The sequence below is a fragment of the Myotis davidii genome, unplaced genomic scaffold (genome assembly GCF_000327345.1).
Source record: "Myotis davidii unplaced genomic scaffold, ASM32734v1 scaffold809, whole genome shotgun sequence".
Lineage (NCBI taxonomy): Eukaryota > Metazoa > Chordata > Mammalia > Chiroptera > Vespertilionidae > Myotis > Myotis davidii.
In genome coordinates, this window is record NW_006300017.1 from 120,487 (window position 1) to 142,922 (window position 22,436).

The 22,436-nt window shown below is 45.8% G+C and overlaps 1 protein-coding gene across 1 annotated transcript in view; it reads left to right on the plus strand.

Moving 5' to 3' along the window:
- NTM (neurotrimin) overlaps window positions 1-22,436 on the plus strand; it is a 179,033-nt gene that overhangs the window by 37,968 nt on the left and 118,629 nt on the right. The gene's annotated exons all lie outside the window — the stretch shown is intronic.

A 22,436-nucleotide genomic window follows, 5' to 3' on the forward strand; every position in this document is an offset into this window, starting at 1 on the left:
CCAAAGGGCTGTGTGTGTCTTAACAGGATATTCTGAAATAGAAATTACCACCTTTGCAAACACAGGTGCCATTTGCATAAGCTCCTTGTCCCTGGGAAGACCCAAGGCAAGTATCTTCTCTGGATCTAAGAAGTTGTAGAAACTTTACATCCCCAATACAAAAATAAAATAAAGTCGCAGATTCTTGCTCAGGTAATCTGCCACATTCTTCATGGCATTTGAAAACAAATACTGGTACTGGATGAAACAGAATTAATCTAATTGGAAGCAAGAGGAAGAGACCAACTGAATTCAGAACATAATTCTCAAAAAAATTAATTATTGAAAAATACTTTTATAAAAATGCATAACACCTTCCAGACTGTCACATTGTCCAGAAAGAATCCCCATGACATGTTTAGTTCTGGCAAGTAGGGTTGGGGAAATACTGGTGTGAAATGCTTTCTTCCTAGTCACCACGCTCTAATGTAGAAATAGAGGGTTTCAGTGGGTACGTGGGCATTATGCATAGACACGTGTCACAGCACAGGCACAAGCACCTTCCTCTCGCCGATGTAAAGAATTGTACTGATTTCCTGTGGTCAAAGCCCACATCCCCGAGTCCTCTATAGCCAGATAACCAGCATTATTACTTTAGAATCTGATGCCTTCACCCCTTTAACCTCGTGCAATGCCAGCAGTGCTTCCTCAGGAGTTATTTGGTGAATGTTACCTATGTTGTTACTGTGGAAAATGACTCCATCTCAGCATCGTCTGTACCTACAATTGAACTAAAATTGGAAAGAGAGGAGGGATTGCATGTTTCAAATAGTCGGTTTTGTTGTTGGAGACCCTTGAATGGACTACGTGTGGCGGTATCCCTGGTTCTTCCTGCCCCATATCCTCTCTCAAACCTCAGAAGAGGGAAATTCCGCCAAAACTTCCCGGTGAGGCTGGGCTGACCCGGTGATCTGCAGATCACTGCCTCCTTGCAAAGCAGGCTCCTGTCCCCAGCCCATTCTCATTGGATCCTTCTTGGCCTGGGGGTGGAAGGCACTTGCCTTTCCCCAGTTCCTGTGGCCCACAGATAGGTGGGACTCTCTTCTGTCTAGTAACACTTTTCTACTGACTGTTGGGTAAATGGAGCAGGTTGGCTCTAGGCAGAGCTGCTTCCTTCTATGTCAGGCCCTGCCATACTCCCAGTCCGCTGCCTGGCAGCGAGGCAGGTGGAGCCCCACCTTTGATCCCACCTGAAGCTTTGTTCCATCCTTTAATGTTAGTACCTAGAAGGAAGGACCAGGGAAGAAACTTGAACCCTAAAACTTCACTGGTGCATTTCTCGCTTTCATGTTATTTGTCATTCCAGCACAGGATAGCATGTGGTATGCAAAATTAGTTGCCCAGTGTTCTGGTGAAAAGACTATTCAGTTACAGGTAGTTGACCTTCAGTGGGGGTCACATGGCATGATTCATGTATGCTCCCTATTAGCCTATGGTACAGGTCATCAGGTCAGATTCTGCAATTTAGGGGCAATACTCCCGAAACTGTATGGCCGGGCCTTCTGTTTTCAGCTCTTTGTTCTGTTGTTTTAATTCCTGTTGACTTGGATTATGATATTATTCTGCCTCAGCACACCAGGCTCCTCTGCTGAGACTGTTTATACAGTATAACAGCTTGATGATGGTATCTGATCTGCTACCCTCCTAGTTCCTTTAAAAAAGCCTCTGGTCTGTTCAGTGCTATAGAAATTGGAGAACTCCTTGACAATGGAAAACAAAACGAAAAGTTCTATGTATTTGATGTAGAAGACATTACATCCTTAAACACCAAATTCTCTCTCTATTGCTTACACTCTCCCTCCCTCCCTAATATGTGTGTATGCATGTCAATCTCTGTATTTATATGGGTATTTATAGGTCTGCATACTTATAGTCAAGGAGATATGCAAACATATTTGCATACATTTTTTGCAAGAGATAGCAAACCTTTTCCAGTTTCATTTGAGGCTCTCATCTCACTTTTCTTTCTCAAGAGGGGAATTTCCCTCCATGGGAGCATGGCTCTGAAGTAAGTCCTCATTTGCAGTTCATTTGAAGTTTCTCCTGTGCTTGTCTAATTAGAAACAACACCCCAAATGGGAGTATGATCCCTTCTGGTTATTCAATTGCATGTGATTTCGTTATACCACAAATAGTTACCTCCTTCCTCCCCAATAGTTCATCAATAGGCCATGGTAATTTCCTCCAAGACAAATGGACACGCATGCTAATTTTTCTGTATATAGAAACATATTTTAAAAAAGAATATCTGGTTAGTGTCTGCTGGAAAAGTCACCAAAGAAGGCTCCAGGTCTCAGCATGGAAGGCAGTGGAAGTCAGTTCGCCAAGAGCACAACTTTGCTGAGAGCTGGGAAGGGAGGGGAGATAGGCAGCGGGATGTGGGAGCATCCATGACTTTCCTTTTGTTTTTGGCCTTGGATTCTCTGATGTTGACCCTTCTTTGTGCTCAGGCAAATAAAGGGTCAAGGCCTTCAGAAGCAGATAGCTGTGCTGGACCCGATTCATCCTAATCAAAAATAATGGTGTGCTTACCTGCTAATCCTTTTCCCACCCTAGAAAGGAGAGATTAGGAGAAGAATGAAGGCAAATCTAACCTGTTCTGCCTTGGACGGATAAGATGATGGAAATCAATAAACTCCCAGGCTTTGGGGAAGCCCCCTGGATTCCACATTTACTAAGGACAGGAAGGAACCCCAGTGGGAGCCTTCGGTGACCAGAACCTGAGCACTGAGCCATTGAACACAGCTCTCCCTTCACTGGGACCTCCCTGGAGAAGCCCAAGGCTTCCTTGACTCCACCTCATGATGATTTATGCCCATGAGGAGTGTAGGACATAGGGAGAGTGTGATGAAGCCAGTGGGGAAACAGATCTGCAGAGTTAAAGGAATCGGTCCATGGCCAGAGGACCCAGGAATAGATTAGTTTGTCTAGTTCTCACAGCCCCAAATCTTCTCAGTGGAAATCTGACAAGTCTCAGATCTCTCAGGTAGCCTCCTCTTTCCAGCTGGGCTCTGGCATCAGCTCCCTGGGGAGCCTGCAGGACACTGGCCTTCACAATGACAGCAGCAGATGGAGACACCATGGTGTGACCCACAGGACCTGCATCAGACAGCTTTCCTCCCCCCGCCCCCCATAATGTTCTAGCTCCCAGAACAAGGCATCCCAGCCAGACCTTATTTTTCTTTATCGATACAAACACACTATCAGTTACGTTGCCTAATTTGGTTCTCCCCAAAACTCTAGAAGGCAAGGCAATGGTAATAATTTCCATTTGATGAATGGATCCTGAGATATCAACCCTTTGGCCTTAAAGTGTACTGTCCCAGTGCCCATGACATTGCCCCTTGGGTACCCATACTGTGGTCTCTCTGACCTTACCCAGGAGGGCTGAGTGCCTGGATAACTGGGTATGGAATACCCTTGAGATCATACTCTTAGAGAGGGGTGAGGGAAGCTGACAGGTGTGTGCACATGACTGCTGTTTGACTGCACGTCAGAGAGAACATCACTTGTCCCTGAATGACACTATCCATTCATGTGCCCTCCAACAGTCTCTACTCTGTGGGCACAGAGCTGGCCTGTAGCCTGTGTAATGTCACCATGAAGCCCCATGGGAAAGGCGCTCATCTGTGGACCTTTCGGTCTGCCTTCTGCTTGGCTTCCTTTTCATCATCTTCACTGGGAAGTTGCTCAGATGGCATGATTTGTATGTTTCCCTTTGTTTTTATTGTGTGCCCTTTAGACTTGTGTATCCTGAAAAACCACGATGCTCAGCAACACCATAGCTGGCTGCTGGCACCCCCACTCCACTTCATCTCTCCTTTGGCTGTTCTGTTTCGTTAGTCCCAATATAGCGCTCCACTCCCACACATCCCTTTGGGGTGAAATGCCTGCTCCGTCTGCTAGGAAAGGCAGTCTATTTTAGGCAGCGCGATCAAAGGCTCTAATAGCCCCAGATTAATGCATTCATTCCTGGCCAATTGAAGGAGCCACTGCATTGCTCAGCCTGAGCTCATACTGGAGGATGTGGCCTGGGTAATGAGCCATTCAGCAGCGACCACCCTGCACTGCTGGGGACCAGCAGAAGGGGGCAGAGATGGCGCCCAGCAGAGGCAGGGATGGTGCAGATGTGGGGAGCCTCTGGGCACACACCCCCCACCCCCGCCCTGGGGAGCAGTTGTAAGAGCTGGAAGGTGCTTGTGGACACACACCTGCCTTCTTGTGCTGAAGATGCCAAAATGCGCATAGCACCAAAGTGCTTGTGGAGGCTGAGAAGTGAGGTGCCTGGCCCAGAGAGTATGTCTCTACTTTGAGCATTTAATTTCCCTGAAGAGTTTTCACTGCTCATTTGCTTAGTAAACCCTTTCTATTTTTTAAAATATATTTTTATTGATTTCAGCGAGGAAGGGAGAGGGAGAGAGATATAGAAATATCAATGATGAGAGAGAACCATAGATCAGCTGCCTCCTGCACGCCCCCTACTGGGGATCCAGTCAGCAACCAGGACATGTGCCCTGACCAGGAATCAAACAGTGACCTCCTGGTTCACAGGTGGATGGAAGCCTAACCACTGAGCGACGCCGGCCAGGCAGCCTGTCTCTGCTTTGAAAGCGATCCCTGATTATGCAACTAGGAGAGCGACACGGGAGACATTACCCAACAACTGCAACCTGTGGCTCAGTAACTTTTCCATGGGGAGATTTTCAAAGAGGGGGGAAGAGACAGAGTCAGAGAGGGTTAGGAGGCATCCCAAGAATGTGTGAGCCCAGGGGTTCTATGGGGTGGCGAGGGGTGTGCTGGTCATTTACCAGGGGACGTTCGTCTGGAGACATTCTTGTTTGTCCAGGTTTTTGGGGTGCGGGCAGTGTGATGCTGTTGGCATCTAGTCTGTAAAGACCAGGGATGTTACTGGACATCCTACAATGCACAGGGCAGCCCCCAGGGCAAGGACACCTCCAGGCCCGAGTGACAAAAATACTAAGATTGACGCCCGACCGGCATGGTTCAGTGTTTGGGTGTTGACCTATGAACCAGGAGGCCATGGTTTGATTCCTGGTCAGGTCCCATGCCACGTTTGCAGGCTCAATCCCCAGTGGGGGGCCAGCAGGAGGCAGCCGATCAATGATTATCTCTCATCATTGATGTTTCTCTCTCTCTCTCCCTCTCCCTTCCTCTCTGAAATCAATTATATATTAAAGTGCCAAGGTTGAGAACCTCTAGTTAGCCCAAGGCTGTCCTATCATAAGTGAGAAAGCTGAAGTACAACAGAACATGCCTGGTACAGGCCACCCTGAGGGAGAATGCACCTGAGAAGGCAGAGCCTGTCTTTTCTCTCGATGCCATGCACTGAGATCTGGAGGCCTGCTTTCAAATTCCTCACTGATGAGGACGTTCAGAAATGAACTTGTTTCCAGTATCCAGGCACCCCGCCCAGCCCACATCTCCAGCAAGGAGAATTCCATTCCTTGGCCTGCCTGTATGAACTCATGAGGCTCCCTACCCACTTGGTCTGGGCAGATGTCTTCAGGGGGTTAACTTATTATATTTGTTACCCATTTTAGAAGTAGATGGTTCCACTGATAAAAATAGGAATCGCCGGAGGAGCTAGGACCAGCCATTAGGAGGCGCTGTGTATGCAATGCTGTTGTGAACAGCTCCCCAGGAGGGGGGAGAGGAGACCCCTTCCATGAGCATGACTGCATCTCACAATTATTAAATATCGATCCATCTCAGCAGGGCCTGGGCCTGGTTTCTGAGGAAGGCGGTGCATTAACTCATGCTAATCTCGTCTAGACCCAGAGCCTTGCACTCCTGGTGGTCTCTGCTGACCCTGGTTCTCTGATTGACAGTGTGGATGGGAGCCGACTCCCTTGCCAACCAGTTTGATTCTGGGAATAAGCATATATGAGTTTTTGTCTGGAGTTAGAGGGGATGTGGGGTGTGAGCACCAGAGCTTAATAAAAAGCAATGAAGCCCAGCTGAGGATGGAGAGCAATTACAGGGAATTCGATTATTCTCTGTGCATGATAATCCTGTGCACTTTCTGATGCTGATGTTGGATGACACTGGGGAGGTTCAGGGAGTGGGGGGTGATAGAACGGAAGAGAGGCCAAAGATAAGAGCAAATATGAAATTCCATAGTGTGTGCTTCATGGAACTGAAATTTATTTTTCTGTGTGTCTTTTTTAAGCGTCTAGATCACTAAAATATACAGCCATCCAGAAAAGAAATAGCCCACATGTATTGAATGGACAGCGTTTTAACCAGTATTTTAGCTTGGAGACACCAGTCCTATGTTCCCTGAAGATGCCTGGCTCTGGGGAGGAGAATTGAGGTTACTGATTCATCTTCACTAGCACAGACCTGTTTTTAATGTATTGCCCAGTGACAGGTTTTCTGTTTAGCTTTTCTGGGTTACTCAACACAGCCATCTCAGTAAAAGAAGAGCGGCTCCTAGGCCCTTGTTTCCTTTGAAGACCTAGTGCCTTCAAGGAAGAAACTGAACTTGGACTTCAAAGCATGTTGACACTCTCTCTGGCTTCATGGCAAGCAGCAAGTTCTGTAATAGTTGCTCTGCCCTTTGATTCACACAAGGGGTGTGTGTGTGTGTGTGTGTGTGTGTGTGTGCGCGCGTGTGTGCGCACAAACACACAGAACACCTATGTGGCTTTGAGGTGTGCATGGCAGTAACAGTTTAATCATTCTAGTGTCAATCGTTAGGCTGTGAAACGTTTTACCAGAAATGTGTCACTTAATGATGTAGAGCCACAGGAAAAATAAAGTGCACAATTCAGTTCAAGCGTACACATGAACAGTCATTTGTTGTACCCCTACTATGTGCAAGGAACACTGCTCCATGCTGCGGGTGTGAAGGTGAAGCCAGAAATGAGTAAAATGTATTAGAGATCTTTCCTTTATGAGTCTAATCATCTAGTAAAGGTGCTAGGTGTACGTACCAACAGTTACTAGGACAGAATGTGACATCTGTATGTGAGTAGATTGAACGAAGGGCTACAAAAGGACAAAGAAAGGAGAAATTGATCCTGACCAAGGAGATTATACTTTCCAAATCTGTTCATTGTGTCCTCACTATATGCTGGGCACTGTTGCAGGTGACAGGAAGAGTGGGGAGACATGGATCTTGTTCTGTCCTCCTGCGGTTTACAGTCCAATGAGGATAGACAGACGACAGACAACAAACACATCCAGGAAAACTGGAGGGATGGGTAGGTGCCATACAAAATGCTAAAGCAGATCGATAGGGCGGGGCAGTTAGCTGGTTTAGATAGCAAGGTCAGGAAGGATGCAAAGTGTGACCATGGAAATGAGACATAACTGATACCTCACCATCTGAATACCCAGGAAAGAGCATTGCAGGAGAGGGGACAGAGGCTGCAAAGGCCCGAGGGGGGAACCAGCTTGGCACCTTGCAGGCACAGAATGTGGGTCATGGGACTGGAACTGAGTGAATTCTGGGCAAAGTAGTCCACGATAAAGCCAGTGCTCCTCTGGGCCAGCTGTGCCAGCTCTCAGAGACCCAGGTGCGCACTTCAAATTCCTTTCTAAGTGCAAGCAGGTGCCAATGGAGGTTTTCAGGCAGAGAATGATAGTATCTGATTTATATTGTTTTTAATCATTCCCACTATGACACAGAGAATAATACACTGTGTAAATAGTAGAAGCAGGAAAACCAGAAGAGAGATGTCAGACATGGGTAGGAAGAGGGAAGAAAATGATATCAAGTCAGTGTGAACATTTTTTTTTCTTCTTTCATTTTTATTGGTTTCAGAGAGGAAGGAAGTGGGAGAGAGAGATAGAACCATCAGTAATGAGAGAGAATCATTGATTGGCTGCCCCCTTGAACTCCCTACATTGGGGATCAAGCCTGCAACCCAGGCATGTGCCCTGACTGGGAATTGCAACATAGCCTCCTGGTTCATAGGTCAATGCTCAACCACTGAGCCAGCCTGGCCAGGCAAGAATGTTGTTTTTGAGATAAAGGGAACAGGACTTAGGAAATGGGGGAAAAGAGAAACCACAGATGATTCGTGTGCTGTTGTTTCTAGCAGTTGGGTAGATGATAACATCATGAACTAGGATGGGGTAATTAGGATGGGAGGTAGGGTATTCATAGTAAGGAATTACTATGTTTGGGACATAGTAAGTGAATCTGTCTATTGAACCATTAAATAAAGATGACAAATAGGCTAAATCACTGTCCTTTATTGAGCACACAGTATATGCTCAATATCATGCATATGGATTCATTGAATCCCCAGAGAAGCCCTATAGGAAGGGTACTCATTAGATCATACTTTTGTTTAAAAAGAGAGAAAACCAGGTCTATGTCCACACAGCTAACCAGTGTGTTGAACCAGAATAAGATATACGAGAATGAAGAAGAGAGAGATGAGGGCTGGGCATGGACTTGGAAACCATGAGCATCTGATGGTAGATCAAGCCATGGCTGACATGAGAGAGCATTGTAGTTTGAGGAGAGACCAGTGATCCAACACTTAGTAGGACAGGCCAACACTTAGAGTTTGAGATTGAGAAGGTGTGGCCAATAAGGTAGGAGGAAAGCAAGGAGAGTGTGACTTTGCCAAGTCAAAGAAGGAAGTAGAGATCTGGGTCAAATGCTGCTGACAGGTTAATGTAACAAGGACAGAAATTGGCCATTAGAGATAGTAAGATGTAGCACCTTGGATTTGTTCACAGAGAGATTGGGCAAAACCATTCTGCTTGGAGTGGTGAACATGCATGTTTGTTTGCTTGTTTCTATTTTTGTCCATTTAGCATGTGCTAAGTAATTTATATGAATTATCTTAGTCACTCATCATAACCACCCTATTGGGTGTTATTATTATATGCACCCCGAGGCCAAGGACACGGAGAAGCTAACTGTTTCAAAGACACATGAATAGAAAGTAGGCCAGGATTGGAGACTGAGTCTGATTGGCTCTGGAGCCTGAGCTCTTGGCCTCAATGATAGCTGGGAGCTTTCTAGATGGCTCTGGAGCCTGAGCTCTTGGCCTCAATGATAGCTGGGAGCTTTCTAGATGGCTCTTGAGCCTGAGCTCTTGGCTGCAGTGATAGTTGGGAGCTTTCTAGATGGCCTTCAGTGCCTACTAATGCAAGCAGATAGAGGAATGCATACTTGTTGGTCAAGAATAATTAGGGAGAAGAGGAGAACGGTAAGTGGGAGAGGAGGGGCACCGGATATGTCAAACCAAGGACTTGAAACTTTATTCCCTGCATGGTGGGAACCAGAAAACATTTGAGTTGTAAATTAATTCACTCAGTCACAATTGTCCTTCAGCCAATGTGCATTGAGAGTCTGCCCCATGGGAGGCACAGGATGGGTACTGTGGGAGACACAAAGGTGAGAGCATGCTGGCAGACCTTAAGACCCTCACCAAGTAGAGCAAAGAAAAGGACAGCCCTAAAGGATGTGGAACCTGTGCTGAGATATCAGCAGAGAACAAGGGAGGAAGTACAGTTCCAACCAAGGAGGCAGCGGCTGTAACCAGCGCAGTGGGGACAGGAGTGTCCCTCTAAGATCAAAATGTTGAGCAGTTTCATATGAGTGTCACTGAGAAGCCAGTCTGGTGAGAGGCAGAAGCATCATAAACAAAGACATGAGTAACAGAGACGGTCATGCTGGGCAGTCATAGTCTAGGTGGCTACAGGGTTAGTTCCCGATGACAGAAGGCCTTGAATGACAAAGTATGGGTTTTTAAATTCTATTCTGACAACACCTGTGAGTAATACAACATAAAAAAAAATCAGAAAGCATCACCAGTTGGAATCAGGAATGGAAGAGTGTCCCGTGTAGAGAATATGGGAGACTGCGCAGCCTGGTGGAATAGAGCTGTCTGCCTAATCCGTAGGGAGGAGGTTCATTCCAGGGAGAAGATGTCAAAGAACTTAAGTTCTGAACTTTTGTCTGGCAGGAAGCACTATATCTGTGTCCGTGTGGCTTTCTGTGACTGGGCATACTTGGGAGAGAGTGACCAGGCTTTCTAACATGCACAGGTACATGGATGTTGTTCAAAGAGAGACAGAGGCTGGCATGAGGACCATGTGATTGCATTTCCCACAATAAATGATCAGAGACTCCCCACTCCTCTGTACCAGGAGAGGAGGCCCTCCCCAGTGATGCTGGGAGCAGCAGGCCTCCTGTCAGTATCCACCCACATCCTGATGGGCCACTTCCGCCCGCGGAACTGATGAGGGATAGAGAGTTCTTGTCAAATCCCCAACTTGCCCTTTTGGATATGAAGTTCACGTGTAAATATATATATAATATTTTACTTCTGTTGCCAATGCGTTTTGTTCCTCCGGAGTATGAGAGGCCCAGCTCCTTTAATTAGTTTCCGGATGATGGCATCTCCACCGAGAGGCGAATGGTTCCATCCCTCCAATCTCAGGGGGAGATAAAGGAATGTAATAAAGACATTTGGTGCTTCTAGGTGATGCGTTTGACAAGCTTTGTATTAACAAGAAGTCATGTTGAAACTTCTCTCTCTCCCCACCGCACTCTCTCCGCTCCGCACTGTGACATTTCGCAGGGGATTAGCAGAGCTCTGCTGTGGCTGAGAACTTGTAGCTGGAAACCGCCCCCCTGCCTCCCGCCCTTGAGCTGGAAAGGAAGGGCCTGCGCCTTGATCTGCTGCAGACCTTAACCTTTAGGAGGGATTTAGTGGTAATAAGGCCTCAGAACAAAAACTCACTTGAAAACCAACTGACAAGTTACCCTGGACAGCGGTGGGACCCACGTCTGGGGCTGCAGGATTCAAGGCCAGATAATGAGATGTTTCTCCCACTTCTTCAGTTATTCCCAGAGACAAGGGTACAGGGAGTGTGGGCGTAACTCTGTTTTTCAAGTTTCCAGCTGAAGCCACATGGGTCTCTGATGGGGAGAGGCGGGAATTCCCTCCGGGGCCACCTGCCTTCCGCTGAACTCAGCCCTGCAGGTACCTGGGGAGAAAGGAGAGACTGTGGGAGAATCAGTACCATTCCCCAGCCGGGGGTGGGATTTGGGGGACTTCACCAGAGCCCTCCTCCCGCGCTCAGCACAATTCCCCGCCGCGTATGGTTTTATAGCTTGTGTTGAGTGCATAACTATCAGTGCTTTCAGGCAATTAGGAATTAAAGTGCTGATGACTCCATGGAGGCAGCGGAAAATGTAAGCGAGCCTGGCAGTGTGGGCAGCCAGCAGATCCACAGCCCGGAGATGCAGGCTTTTGCAGAGCAGGTCGCAGGAGCACCGGGAGGCAGGTGCCCTGTCCCTGCCCTGCTGCCTCCATCAAACCGGGATGGGCAGCCTGGGAGGCGGGCATGGTGGTGCCCACCCCTCTGGCAGTCTTAAGGAGTCTGTGAGCACAGAGCAGCGTTGCCAGGAGCCTGAGAGGCTATGATGGCATGTACATACATGCACATGCTGGTTTACTTGTGCTGTCGCAAGATGGGGAAGCGTGGGCTTCACCTGGGGGTGGTGAGGGCATTCACTGATGAAAGAATGCCATTCTTCTCTCCACAAGGTGGCTTGCTGAGCAGAGGCAAGAGCATCTATCTATGGCAGCGGTTCTCAACCTGTGGGTCGCGACCCCTTTGGAGGTCGAACAACCCTTTCACAGGGGTTGCCTAAGACCATCCTGCATATCAGATATTTACATTATGATTCATAAAAGTAGCAACATTACCATTATGAAGTAGCAACAAAAATAATTTTATGGTTGGATCATAACATGAGGAACTGTATTTAAAGGGCCAGAAGGTTGAGAACCACTGATCTATGGGGAAGAGTTAGCTAACCTCTTTCTGAATTTGGAGAAAAAGGAGCCCTGTTGAGAAGGAGGAGGGTCCTAGTTGGTTTGGCTCAGTGGATAGAGTGGCAGCCTGCGGACCAAAGGGTCCAGGGTTCAATTCTGGTCAAGGGCAGGTACCTCGGTTGCAGGCCCTAGCCCTGGTCAGGGCTCCTGCAGGAGGTTACCAATTGATGTGTTTCTCTCACATCAATATTTTTCTTTCCCTCTCTCCCACTCTCCCTAAAAATCAATTTTAAAAATCCTCTATTAACAAAACAAAGCAAAAAAAAAAAGAAGAAGAAAGAAAATCAGGTGGTACCACGGGAACTGCAGACCCTAAAACTGAAATGTTTGGAAGGGGTCCCCTGGCTAAGGCCAGGGCTGCTGGGGGAGCCGGACACTGTGCCCTGAGCCAGATGGCGTCTGTGTCTCCTTTCTCTGAAGACCTTTTGGAATTTGTGCAAAAACTCTTTCTGGGGGAGAGACAGCTGAGGGGACATGGGATGTGACAGAAGTCACAGATGCAGGCGTAGAGCTTTTCCTACCTGGTCACTCGAGTGTCATGGACATCAGCTGCATTTTTGCTTTGGGAAGAGAGACCTAGTGAGACACCAGATGCCTAGGGCGCAAAGGAAACTGCTTAAAGAGGCCACGCCTCAAAGAATAAAGCAAAGCTAGCTCAGGCTGGTGGGAACCAGAGGGATGAACAGTTCCCAGTGAGGAGAAATTAGAAACAGGAGGGATCAAAATTTCTTTGGAGCCCCTACCTGTGACACGCAGGTGAAGAAATTGTACACATCAAAAGATGCTATAAAGAAATCCAGCCAGCAATTCCAGGTTGCTTTTTACAGCAGATAATTATGCTGTTTACCACTAATTGATGGAAGTCTGCATTACCTCAATCACAATAGCATTTATGTGTAGAGTGATTAGCAGCTCGCTGAGTGCTTTTAATTATACCTACACATGTCATTTCATCCCAAACCCGATAGGAAAAGGTTGGGTTTGACCTGGAGAGTATTATGCTGAGTGACAGAAGTCAGGTCCAGAAACTGACATATACCATCAGATTTCACTTATTCGTGGGATCTAATGAACAAAATAAACTAACAAAACAGATTCATAAAAAACAGAACAAGCTGACACTGTCAAAGGGGAGGGGGGCTGGGTGAAAAAGGTGAAGGGATTAAGAAAAAAACGCATTAAAAAACTCATAGACAGACAATACTGTGGTGATTAACAGAGGGAAAGGGGGGTGGGGAGGTAGGAGAAGGTAAAGGGGGGGATCGATGGTGATGGAGGGACACTTGACTTTGGGGTGGCGAACACACCATACAACATGCAGATGATGTATTTTAGAATTGTATCCCTGAAACCCAGATAATTGTATTAACCAACGTCACCCCAATAAATTCAATAAAAGGTAAAGTAAAATAATAACAAAAAGAGAAAAGGAAAGCTTGGATCTGAGTTCTGCCATTTTCTAGCATAGTATCTCTGGATTAAATGGAAAATATACAGGAAGTAGCTAATTGTTTTTAGATACACCTTACTAGAGATGTTGCAATGGTCTGACTTCCCGTATGATGAGGTTGTTGCTTAACCTCCCTGAGTTTGTCTTTGCCGAACAGTGGGAATAATGCCTGAGTAATTGTGAGGATTTAAGAGGAAGCAGTAAATGTTAAGCCCCCAGAAAAGTGCTTGTCTTTGATGGTGCCCAGCAGTCCTTCCTTCCCATCCTGCCTGAGCTGAATTTCATGTGCTTTGGGTTGAATGCCCATGATTGGTTTCATGTCCACCCCCACCCCCTTGGGCATTCAACCCAAAGCACCTGCTATTATTCTAGAAGCTGCCAAACAACCAGGCCTGTCTGATGTCAGATCCATGTCACGATTAGCAATAATTCCCCTCTGTTTCCACATTCAATCCTTGATGAAGAGATAGGTTTTAGCAATTTCTTGGACATTGTCAAGTATGATGGAGCACTGAGGTTGCAGGCTGGTTGCTGTGAAACTCAACGGGTACTAATCTGCCCCAAAGCAGGAAAGCCTGGAGTGAGGCATGCATGGTGCTGTCTTTGGCCTCCTGTGTCTCCATCAGGAGTGACTGCGCTGGGTTGGGAGCAGACCCATCAGCACTTCCTTCCACATTTCAGCTCCTCCTGCGAGGAGCACATTCCAAACCGCGGAACCAGTGGTTTATGACTAATCCCGAATAAAGCGCCTGCTTTCCTCCCCGGGCTTCCTGGCTTTCCAGCAAACATGAATGCTTTTAATGTGGAGGCAGAAGAAGAAAGAGATGTAAGCAATGACAGGAGGTCCTGGTAAAGGGAATAACAGCCTGCCCGGGGCTGTGTCACCAAGGAGCCCTCTGCGTGTTCAGCATCTAATTTGGGATTCTGAATGGAATCTGACCTGTGCCTCCTGGGAAGGGGAAGCAGCCAGCGCATTGCTGGCCTGGAGAAGGGCCCCCCTCGGGGCTGCACCCTGTGCCCTCACATGGGGCAGCCACCAGCGCCTCTGAAGAAGAGGTTGGCATCTGCCCGGGAGGTGGGAGGAGGCGTGCTCCTCATAATCTCAAAACCAAAGCGCCTCCGCTGCACCTAATGTCCGTATTTCCCCTAATGTCTGGGGTATGCATGTTTAGTAACACTGATAGATCACATTTGAATAGTACTTCATGTTTAACATATAAAGTATTGTGAGAGGATGGTGGGGGAGAAGCAGATCTGCACGTGGCTGGATGAATTGGCAAGACCCCAAGAGCACTGTGCGGATAATCCACCTTCTATGGGGCTTAATTTTATGTGAAGAGAATAGATTTGGGAGCATGCATAATCAAAATTCAGGTCCCACCTTTGCCACTTAGCATCTGGGTAACCTGGAGCAAACCACTAAAATCTGAGAAAGCCTTAGTTTCTTTATCTGTAAATAGAAATAATAATGGAACTGCCTCGGTGGGTACCTGTGAGATGTAACCAATCTGTGGAGTCAAGTGCCTTGTCAACTGTCCAATGCACAACAGAGATTTATGGTGTGTCAGTGTGTGTGTGTGTGTGTGTGTGTACATGTATATGATTTTTGTTTATCTTTTTATGTATGCATCCATTATTCTGTGTGTATTTATTGTCTAACCCACATAATCCCTCATTAAAACACAACACTCTGTAACTCTACAATTTTTAATTAAATGTTTTTTGAACACGTTTCTTGACCACTCTAAATATAAGTATCCTCTTTGTAAAATGTAGGAGGGGAAATAATCAGGGTGACAAACACTTGCTCATTTGCCTGAGACTTTTCTGGTTTCAGCGCTAAAAAGTCCCATATTCTGGAAAAATATTTAGTTCCAAGTAAACCAGGACAATTAGGAGTAATATCGCTTTAGAAATAATATCTACTTGTGGGGTGAATGCAGGGGTAAAATAAATAAAGGTAATATATGCTAAACACCAGTTATACAGCAGGTATTTAACAAGCAGTAACTGCCAGTATTATTATAGATGCTGAGAGTCTTTGGAGGCTATTGAAAGATCTTGAGCAAGTTTATTCATGTCAATTTATTTGCATTTCCATTCAGCCTCGAGAAAACACCCTCATTCATTCAAAAAATATCTGTTGAACACAACCTATGCCAGATATTATGGTATGTACTGAATACATCAATGAATGAGACACATTATATTTGAGAGAACTGACAGTTATGCAACAATCTAGTATGGAGAGTTCTACTTTTGAAAAGGTGATCAAGGAAAGCTGCCTACAGGGGCAAAGATTTAAAGCATGAGACAGAACCAGCCAGGCGAAAGGCAGGAAGAAAGGCAAGCAGAGAAGACCCAAGTCAAGGGATGGTTTGGTGTTTTGGGAGGAAAGGAGGCCAGTGGAATGACTAAAAGAGAATGACATGGGGTGTGTGTGGAGAGGGAAGCAGGACCTGGTTCATTAAGGGCTCATTGAAGCCAAGGCAGGAGTTTGGCCTCATGCTCCATGATGGTCTCACTTCTTTCTTTACTTTGGGTGAGAGAAGGAATTTTCTAGATCAAACGTAGTTTTCATAGCCTGAATTCACACCTTCACAAGTTAGCTTTGCCCTAGAATTTACCTTGGTCCACAGTGGCAGTGTGAAAAGACAGATTAGTCCACGAACCAGCATCAGCTCAGTTGTGTCTGTAACAGTTTTCTGATCCAGATAGAACTCTCAGGCACCAGGCTATTGACAAAGGCCCGTGTGTCTGTGTGGGGTCTGCAAAGCAGGCTAGTTGAGGGCACTCCAGATTGGTTGTTGTGATTCCATAAAGACAAAGGTCCCAAGCCATAGAAGTGATGCTGCCTTTGCTGTGGAAACTGTATGAGTTGCCATGGGCATCTCAGATCTTCACTCCGTGGAGGAGGGAGGAGGCAGGGGGAGAAGTGCCACGGGCAGCAAAGGAAGCCATCTGGGATGCATAGATTTGCGTGTGCTGTGCAGAGTAACCCGGTCCAGGCAGCTCAGCCCCACAGGACTGTGCAGTGCTTAATAAAGCATCTTAATTTGGATTTAATAGGATATCTACCGGGTACTAAAAACAGCAAATTGCTATTTATTAATGACATAATTATTAAAACTTAACACCTGGACAGTAGAAGCTAAACCAAGACTGGGGAAGTTCCCTATAATACTGTTTTAATAATTATCTTATTTAACTGTTTGCACATTTGAATTAAAATTCAATACCAGGCAGGCTGAACCTTAACATAATGTAATGATGTGGAACTGTATCCAGAGTGGGGCTCCTCAGGCTCTGCTCTTCCTCCCAAACATCACCTGCCCACTTCCCGGTCTCCCTATGTCCACATGTGTGTGTTTTCTAGATTTATGGCATGCACGTCTGGAGAAACAAGTTGATTTCCTTTTTTAGGAAGCCATGAACTCTTAGCAGATCTCAGACCTCACCCCAGACCTTTGATTGTATAATTCCAATCATGCTGCCCCTTGTCATCTCACTACAGGACGTCTAAAACAGAAAGTAATCAAACTGATGTTCTCCCCAAGAATAGTTCTCCCTATACCACCCAGGGACCTGCTAGCTCAGCCATCAGCTGCTCTTGAACACAGCGGTGTTTATATTGGACTCTGTATTCCCATTCTCCCATTCAGGGTACAGCCAGCTCTGGCTCATCTCCAATGGCAATGCTTTCAAATCCATCCTTTCCCTCCATCCTTATAGAGGCACTGTTTAACCCAGGCCTTGGGTATCTCATATGGATTGATTTTCTCTGAGTCCAATTTCTTCTGTTTCACTGTGATACCTTGTTACCTGGTTATTTTGCTTAAAGTAAATTTAAAATATATAGAATTCCATTAAATTTTTTTAAAGCTTGCAGTTACCTGTAGGATAGCGTTAAAATCCAGAACCTAGCCATTTAGGCTGTTCCATAATCTGGCTCTAGTTTAATCATTGATCCTGTATTCCATTTATCCTTGAGTCGGATACAATGCATTGATCCTCCATTTGTGTTGAAGCTATGTCTTTGCAAAGCACACACAATATAAAACTCACTTATTGAGCACTTGATATTTCTAGGAGCTTCTCTAAGTATATTTTATAAACTTACCCCTTAAATTCTCAAATAAACTCTCTGAGGGACTTGCAATTATCAGCTCCATGTCAGGGATGAAGAAGAAAGACACACAGAGGTCAAGTAGCTTGGCCAAGGTTACCCAGTTTGAACAAAAAAGAGCCAGGGTCCCAACCAGTACTCTCTATTGCCTCCTGTAGTACAGACTCTGTATTTTCAGACACGACATGGGCTTCTGCCTAACCTTCTGTGCCCAGGTCATTCTGCCTTGCTTGAAACAGCTTCACATTTTCAGCCTATACAACTATCTCTCATTTGCAGATGTTCAATCTAGACTCTCCATCTGAGGTCCAAACTAGACCCTCTACTTGAGGCCCAATCTAGACCCTCTATCTGAGAAACCACTCGATGCTCCTACTCACTATGACCCTCCCTCCAGTCACAGAACTTAATGTTTTCACCCTTCCTTTAACATCCAATCACATGCCATTTGTTATTCCAGTTTCTGGGATATTTATATGCAGTTTCCTCAAACCGATTATAAGTTCATGGAGGCCAAAGAATTGTGTATTTCTGCATACCATTCATATACTTAACACACAGTTGTGTCTATAGTAAGTGTTCACTAAATGTTTCCTGAACGACTTCTGACCCAGCCTACAGTAGAGGGTATTGTTACATTAATGATTATGCCGGTGATTTTTGGTGGTATCTTATTTGCCTAGCATGTCTTGCCTCCTCTTCTTCCCAGAATAACTTGTGCTTATCTTCTAGGGCTTAGCTGAGGTGTCGCATACCCCAGAAGCCTTCCCTGGCATCTGTCTCCAGGCTGATTTAGGTGTCTCTCTGTATTGCCTGGACACTTTTATTCATCTCTCTATGTTGGCATGCATTAAAGGGGTTTGCTCTGTACCTGTTTTTACGTTGCTAGACTGGGAACCCCTTGGGGATAAGGATTGTGTCCTTTTCAGGGTTATGTCCTCAATGCTATGAACAATGCTATGGATACTGATGAAGAAAGGAAGGGAGGGAGGGAGGGAGGGAGGGAGGAAGGAAGGAAGGAAGGAAGGAAGGAAGGAAGGAAGGAAGGAAGGGGCAAATGAGTAAATTAACAAAAACAAACAAAGCAATCCTAGTATGGTTCTAAGAGCCTGCATGATTAAAAGAGGTATAAGAAAACCATTCTCAGTTAGTCAAAACTTCTTTATGAATATGGATTAGGTAAAACCACGGTACATCCCATTAACTCCATGTAATTTTAAATACTGACAACGTGTTAGAAGTTGCCACCTAGAAAGCGATACTGCCAATCCCCTGGCATTTCAGGCACTTTGCTGCTTTAGTTCTGGGAGTGGAGAGTGTATCTCTGGTCAACCACCTCAGCCCATTGCCATGATTGGGCGGCCTCTGAAACTTGCCCAGGGGAAATTTTCCACCTTCAGGTTACACTTCCAGGCATGATTAAAAGGATAACAAGCATTTCACCAACTTCTAGTTCATGAGTTGGATGCTTTCCAGGTGCTAGTGGGGAGGGAGAAAATTCTAGATGATTCTTCCAAGGATGGGATGCGATTGTCTCATTTAATATACTGACTTTGCTGACAGCTCTGGCCCAAACCACCTTCTGATCCACTTGGGGACTGTCCATTGTTCTCCAGTGTATGATTAGCAGATTAGCTATCATGTAAGAAGCCAGGAAAATGAACTTCCAGGAAGCCCTTCCAAAGCAAGAGTAATTCATTACGCAACCTGATTTCCACTTAAAATGTACTTTAAGCACACTTCCAACTACAAACCCTAAATCACCCCGTGTCCACAAAGTCCATCATTTTTTATTGTATCGCATAGCGTTGGCGTGACTTAATCCCTTGCAGAGCATCTCGGAGTGCTTTCCAGATCCATAAATTACTCACCTGCACAGTGGAAGTACTGCCTTCAAGGCCACCACCATCACTCTGCAGGCAGCCTGTCCTCTGAGAAGCGAGCAAGACGGGGGGTGCCAAGGATGGGCAGGAGCAGGGGTCAGGAGGATGTGTGGGTCGGTGGAGTGGTGCTGGGAGAACTGAATACTCCAGTTAAAACACTGAATAAATCCCATCAAGATTAAATGCTGTTAGAACTAAGAGAGTTTAGAAATGTGGGTCTTTCAGATAGTCAGCAAATTGGGTGTTCTGTCCTTAACTCATCAATTATTATTCTGTCTTGGAAGATTCGATCTAGCTTTCAAAGTGACAAGGCCATTAGTTGCAACATGATGTCTTAGAAGCCCTGGATTGTAGAGCCAGTGTTCATTCCTCAACCCTCACCATACTGACTCTCCATTGCTTTTGTCCCACCAAATACCTGTAAGAGTACAGGTAAATGTGTGTGCAATCACACACACACACACACACACACACACACACACACACACTGCATTTCTATCTGAAGATGATGTGAATTTTAACATAAACATGATGAATTGTGCCCTAGCTTGGTGGCTCAGTTGGTTGGAGCATCGTCCCCTATACCAAAATGTTATGGGTTCAATTCCCGGTCAGGTCAGGGCACATACCTAGGCTGCAGATTTGATCCCGGGTCAGGGCACTGATGGGAGGCAACCAATCATTGTTTCTCTGTCACATTGACATCTCTTTCTCTCCCTCCTCCCTCTCTCCCTCACTTCTTCCCTCTTTCTCCCTCTCTCTTTTTCTCTCCCCTTCCTCTCTCCAAAATCAATGGAAAACATATCCTCAGGTGATGATTAAACAAGTAATAAAAATTAAGGTCCTTACTTTATGGAAGACACCCTATTCAGAACAGCAGATTTTTTTTTTAAATGAGAAAGGCTCTTGCTCATTATCTCATCTTCTGATAATTCATAGCATATAGAGGAAAGATGAGAAAATGTATCATAACAAAGTAAATTTAAATGCTTTGAAGAAGCTATGGAATCCGTAGGAAGGGAACGGCCACACCCTTTTGCAGATGGTGCAGAAGACCTTATAGAAGGTGTGGTAACACAACCAGGCCTTGAACAATTCCAATAGGTGTAGGTAGTTGGAGAGAAGGAGAGAAGAGTCTAAGAGATCACACTCAACATAAGGGCAGGAGGACAAGGAAACAATGTGCAACTCGTGCTTATTAATGAGTTGTCCAGTATGTGCAGTGTGGAAAGGAGTGGGGGAATATTTTAAGGAGAAGGAGGAACAAAGGCTAAGGGAAGACATCTGCTTGATAACCCCCTTTTGTCTGAAGGAGGATATCCAATGCAATAAAAAGTGATAGATTAATGCTTCAGACAGAGGAAAGATGAGCCTTGAGATTCCCAACCATCTCATCTCCATGTGAGGGTTGCACTCTGGTCTTGGAACAGGGCATGGGGGTGATGGTCAGGTTCCCTGGGATCTCCAGGAGGCCAGATGGCATTGTATGCTGGTGGATGATGTGCCCTGGAATTGCCCGCTGTGGTGGCTTTGACAGGTGTTTATTCAAGGAAAGAAACTAACTTAAGAGAGCTGGATGGAGGGGCCAGTTAATTTGTGAAGAATTAATGAGTCAGATCTATTGTCAGTAGAACTGAAATGGTGTGTGTTAACGATCCGGTTCTGAGGTTGTTACAAACATGTAGCAGGTTGGGAAGGTGCTGGAACAACCATTATAATCCCCATCCTATAAATATCTGTTGAGCTTTGACTACAGATATAAATATAAGTCACGCCATCAAAAAGCTCATGATCTAGTGCAGTGGTCGGCAAACTCATTAGTCAACAGAGCCAAATATCAACAGTACAACAACTGAAGTTTCTTTTGAGAGCCAGATTTTTTAAACTTAAACTATATAGGTAGGTACATTGATATTAACTTAATTAGGGTACTCCTAAGGCTTAGGAAGAGCCACTCTCAAGGGGCCAAAGAGCCGCATATGGCTCGCAAGCCGCAGTTTGCCGACCATGGGTCTAGTGGATGAGAAATGCTACAACAATAACCATTGCATAGTGGGATAGGTGCCAAGTGACATTCTTACTTTATAAAGCAATTGGCAGACAAATGAAGAATCATACATGGACCAAAAATCACATTCACTAGTTTTGATGATACTGGAGAATTAAGCTTACATGTGTAGCAACAATTAGCTCCTCATTCTGAACCCCAGATGAGATGGATGGACACAGGCAACTGCTGGCTGGGCGGTGAGCCCTCCCACACCTGTAGGCATTGGCCTGTGACACATGCTCTAGGACAGTGGTTGGCAAACTGCTGCTCAAAAGCCACATGCGGCTCTTTGGCCCCTTGAGTGTGGCTCTTCCACAAAATACTGACTTCTGCGCATGGGCCACAAAGTTTCAGTCGCACTGTACATGCATGCCCACACATGGTATTTTGTGGAAGAGCCACAACAGAACATAGCTTCTTACGGGGAGCCTGGCCCCAAAACTAAAGACCAAACAGAGTGGGGTTCCCAAATTTACCAATTAAAACGAACCCCTCCCTTCCTTTGAGGAATTGTTTTAGGGGTCCAAGAGAGAAAGGGACCAAGTGTGTCCGGCTAATTGACATTTTTTGATTCACCATCAGGCTGTGAGTAGGCAGATGAGGAGCAGCTGGCATGTAGAGTTGTGCGGGAGGGCAGAGAGGTGCAAGGGTCAGAAAAGGTGCAACATTGCCCAGCCGGTGTGGCTCAGTGGTTGAGCGTTGACCTATGAACCAGGAGATCACACTTCAATTCCCAGTCAGGGCAAATGCTTAGGTTGCGGGCTTGATGCTCAGTGTGGGGCATGCAGGAGGCAGCCAATCGATGTTTCTCTCATCATTGATGTTTCTATCTCTCTCTCTCCCTTCCTCTCTGAAATCAATAAAAATATATATTAAATCAGAAAAGAAAAGCTGCAACAAAGTGGCATTTGATTTGGACCCTAAAGGATGACTGGAAGTTTTCTAGGAAGGACATAAGGACCAAGATAGACCCCCAAATGCTCAATGATCAGAAAGGGCATGATGTGTTGGGGGTGACAAGGGGATAAATTGCGATAGAATCAGCGGGAATACC